We start from the raw sequence: 5230 nt of genomic DNA on the forward strand, positions 1-5230 counted from the left end.
TCATTTTTGCAATAACTTGTTGAGTCAAAATAAATAAAAATAAGCAAAAGCTCGTACAACGAAAATACGAAAGTCGGAAGGTATTATGCTCTCTGAAATTAAATCTGAGGTAGCTAGCAGATTTCGGAAGCGAGATAACTTGTAATTACCAGGTTAAATTATGTTCTAACGATGTAACGTTCATCTTGATTAATCACCTTGTCAAACGCTCGGCACCCTAAAGGTGGTCCATGGACTTTGAGCGTCAACCTCTTGATCCCAGCTATTTTTTATCATTTTTTCCATCTCTGGCAAGGCAAGGTTTGACGATCCTTGGAAAGAAAAAGTTATTAAGCACGGTCGCGTTACGTGGACCTTCGGTAAATGGCCGTGGTTCGTTCAGTTGCGAGGTGCACTGACCGCGGATAGAAACACGTGGACGCGGACCGTGTCGATGACAGAGGTTCCCGTGGATGGGAAGAAAAACGGTGTAGAGGGGAGTTTCGAAGGGCCGATGATTTCACACGAAGCCTCAGTAATCATCGTACGTGACGAAATAAACGTTGCCTCTTACGAAATCCCCGACGCGGGCAACGTGACGCCATCGCGTTTGCCAGTTTCGTCGAAAAGAACGGGACTCCTTCTGGGGAAGTTTCGACAGCTCTTCGCCTCGTCGTAAAAGTGTTCTTCCATTTACATCGATAAACAACGAAATAATAAAGTAGACGCGTGGTAAAGTAGCAGAGAATTGCAAAGGGTGAGAGGGAACAAAATTAAAGTCGTAAGTACAAGTGACACATTGTCTCGTTCAGCGCGCTTAGATTTGCTCTGGCCATAGACTTCGACTCGTAGAGATCGTTTAGCCCACTTCGCACGTCTGAAACTGGTAACAGGTCATACACGTAATTACAACTTCACACAACGCGTCTCTTATTTTAGAAATGCGTTTCAGCATGTGTGAACAGCTGGATAATCACTTTCGACTATGTTTCTAAACCGCGCCTGCAAACCGCTGTCCTCTCGTAATTCCGTTAATTGCGACCATTTTACAACCGTTAGAGCAATCCGGCTCGGCAGTATTTTTCGAGTCGTTACTTGAAAAGCTTGTTAAATCTCGAAAATCTGCGTTTGTTTTAAAGTCGAGTTAAAAGGGTCGGTTCAATGTTATCTTACTATTTCGCTTCGAAATAAATATTTTCGAAGTTAATATTTGATCTTTGAATAGGGTATGAATCAAAGAAACACCAGGTAACTGGTATCACGGTTAACAGGTTAAGAAGTAGAAAAAGAAAAAGAAAAAAGAGAGAGATTTGGTAGGTTAAAGAAACATTGCACTGACAAATTTCCAAGAATGGAGCACTCGTCGGCGCGCGCAGCCCGGAGGCCAGTGTTTCCGTTTTCTTCTCTCCCTGCTCGCTGGTGTCCTTTTTCTCCTAATCACGCGGCTTCTAGTGACGTAACGCAGCAAGGTCTTACGGTATCTCCTGGAACGGGCCTACATTACGTGAGTATCCCTACACGCGATCCGCACGTACGTACGTACATACGTACTTACTTACGTGTATACCTGCGTAGAAGATCCGCTACACGTTGTTTGACTTCTCCCCTCTTTCATCGTTCATTCTCTCTCTCTCTCTCTCTCTCTCTCTCTCTCTCCACCTTCTTTCTTCTTTTTTTGCCTTCTCTTCACTTCTTCCACGTTTCTCTTTGATCCGTGTTTCGCTTCGTGCAGCTCATTGAAGCTGGATTCTAAAAACGATTAACGGTTCAAACCGTTCTCCCTTGATCTTCGATCGTTATTCCAATGCATGCCCGATTGTTCCTTGATCGTATGCAACGTTCTCTACCTTTGCTCTACGAGCTGGACTCGTCGTCGCGTATCCTTCGTTGATTGGCCCTCGTCTGCGAATAAATTAATACCGGGGCGAACGTAATGAGAGAATCTTGGTCGGACAAAGGATTCCCAAAAGGATCCGACCGTATATTTATCGTCTAGCTACAATTTAGATTTTCCGAGCCAGACCTCGGGAAAATTCAATTCACTTCGACTGGAACGTACACAACGTAAACTGCGTAAATAACGAACATAGGGAGGCAGAACGTCAGGGAATTAGAGTTCATTGTGCCTTGTAAATGTCGAAGTTTTTGATTCGTATTAGATCGTATGGTCGTTGAAAGCAGTATCGAATTTTGTTCGAGGATCGCGTTTCAACGCTAGAGACTAGAGAGCGCGATTCATCATTCCGTCGAGATGTCAAAGTTCTTTGGTAAACGAACCTAGAAGTATCGCACGCAGTGAAAATAATAATATTATCTTATCAAAGGAAATAACACTCGCTCAGAGCGGACAATTTACGAGAAACGTTACGAAATTTGTCAAGTTTCGGAGAAATTAAATAAAATCTTTTCTTTTTCTGCGATAAATAAAATTCACACCTCCGTCGGTAATTCGGGTGTCAAGAATCACGTTCGAGTACTGTCTGTAGGATAATGGGACGCGGAGACGTGTGAATGAATGATTCGCACGATATCCTCGAATTCCATGGGAACCAATGGCGAACCTCCACACGGAGAATTCGTCATCGCGTGTAGGGTCATCGACGCGGTCGTTTTCCCTTGTTCCGCGATCGGTATGCGCGGGTGCCTGGTCGCGATGCCGACAGGTGAGCAGAAACAGACGTGTATACACATGTACGTGTATACGTATGTAAGATACAGTTAGGAGTACCGTTCTGAAAATGCAGCGGCTCGTGTCGAGCCCGAGGAGAGAGAAGAGCGAGAGGAGAGTGTTCGGCGTGTAGTCTTCGGTTGCGCGCTCGGTCTTCGGAGCGGCGCTTTAACTCAAACGGACACGTCCAGAGGCGGGGATCCAGTCGAAAGGTGTATAACGGTAGCGATAAATTCAATGGCACGATGGAGAAACGACGAAACGCGGAATATGAGCGTCGTTGCACGCACGTTACGTGCAAATAATTGTAACCGACGATGACAATAACAAACCAACCGTCGTTGTCGACGAGAACGTTTCAGTCGCGATCGATCGCTTCCCTTTTTTGAGGATAATCGCTGACGCCGGAAGGAACCGCCCTCACGCAATTTCGTCGTAAACGACGAAACGAGTCACAATGTTTTCAGAGTTTTTAAGAGTTCAATTTCAGTCGAACTGTCGATGCCAATTGAGAAACGACTTTGATCGATGTTCCAGTTGGATTTTTTAAATGAATTTTCCATCAGGATCGTAGGAAACTTTAAAACTCGAAGTAAGTAAATTTAATGGAAGATTCTCTACAGTCAGTCTCGGGGAAAAAATTTTTTGGTCAGGACTTGAGACGAGCTCTCTGTATCGTCGTGTCACTTTTCTACCCGTTCGATGAAACGTGCGAACGGAGCAACCTGTAACACCGACACCAAAACATCGACCCAATCCGAGCGAAACGAAAAAACAGTGCCAGAACAGATATATTATCGTAGGAGCAACTTTACCTTAAAGGGACACGATCGTTCGTGTCGACCGACAACCCGTTCTTCTCCGTCTCTGCGTCACGCTCGTGTAAAATTACGAAAAAAAAAAAAAGATCTTGCCACACGGAGAACGAGGAACATGTGGAACGAAATTTCTCAAAATTGACGGATCGTCTGTGAAAATGGGAAGAAAGAGTGCGAGATACGAGCGTGGCTTTATCGCCTCGAAGACGGAACAGTCTATCGGAGGGAAGGAATACAGGCTGGTAACGGATCGAACGAATACTAGCCAGAGCGCGGCGCAGTAGTAGCGCGTGCGCGTCTCATCCCTGAATCGCGTTGAACCAATGAAACTCTCCCTCTTACACAGGCCTCGGGGGGATAGAACATTTCGATATATTTCGGGTAATTTCTATCAGCGATGTGACCCCATAGAAATCTGGCGAAAGACGGGCGAAAGATAGTGCGAGAGGTCGGCAGATTGGAAGAGAACAGTGGCCGAAACAGTTGTTCCGGGGAATGTTGACAAGAGGGACGATCAGCTACGAGGGAAACGGGTATATGAATCAGTGTTATCCGGGCGGGGTGGTAGTAAACGGTGGCTGCTGCTCAACACTGGCTGCCATCTGCTGACGGTCGCTTTAAGCTCGAGCCCACTGGTTCCCCGTGAAGTGCATAGCCAAAACGAGACGTTCGGCTCGAAAACGACATCGGCAAGAGCTTTTTCCACCAAGGATCGACGGTGATCCCGTTCGTGACGCGATCCACGCGTGACAGCCGCGACGCGGGTTTCCTTGCGAGTGTTGTTTCCGCGATACCGTGTTGTGTTCCTGTCAGAATCGAAGGGACGAACGGTCACGTACCAACGACGAGCCAGGATGACGGAGACGACAATGACGTAAAGCCCACGAGGCCAAGTGGATTCAACTTCACCGTTGGCGGCCCCTTGACTCGTTCTTCGTGCACGAGTCGTGCGAGTCAAAAACCATCCTCGAGCATATAGCTTGAGACGATAAATCGATCTGATCATTCGTGTTTGTCATTCGAAATTGGCATTATGGTCGGTAGCATCGTGGCTGCTGTGGCACCTTGATCGAGACCCGAGAGAATCTCGGACAATGATCGAGAGAATAACACCGTTCGAGCGTGCGACGGTCCTTCACGACGGTGATGTCTCGTGCGAATACTTGAACATTGGGAAAAGTCGTCTAGTCGATGACTGAACTTTCTTCGTCGGATCTGGCAACAGGGACTGAGATCGTCGTCTGTCGTGACATATCGCGTCATTCGAAAGACAATCGGAATTACGTGATACACACGTTCGAGTGAGGATAACCGGTGGTTCGCTCCGTAGGACATTAGTCCGATGAAGGAAACCGATCGAAGAGAGTGGACGATCAGGACGAGGCGAAATGTGAGGGAACAGGAAACGCGAGCGCGCGGGTATCGAATTGTTTCACTGCGTTGCACGACGTCGTGTTGAACGACGAGGCTGGTTGTTAACGGAATATCGACCGAAGACCGTAGCTACCGAATTAGTCGTGACGAAGGTCGCACATGAACGCCTGCACCTCGTTCTTTGAGATCTCGATCAGCCACCTCGAAACAGTATCAACGTTTGCCCTCGTCTCGTATCACTCGTTCTCACTCTGACGAAACAAATATCACGAACGAAAGGCTGGTCGCAGCCTCTTTGCCAATGAGCGATTACTTTTGAAAACTCTTACAAAACAGACCTGATAGTCGTTCGTGCACAGTGTCTTTCTTTCTTTTCGTTTCTTTTTGTTTT

This window comes from Frieseomelitta varia, unplaced genomic scaffold (assembly GCF_011392965.1).
Source record: "Frieseomelitta varia isolate USP_RPSP 00005682 unplaced genomic scaffold, Fvar_1.2 scaffold_684, whole genome shotgun sequence".
Classification (NCBI taxonomy): Eukaryota; Metazoa; Arthropoda; class Insecta; order Hymenoptera; family Apidae; genus Frieseomelitta; species Frieseomelitta varia.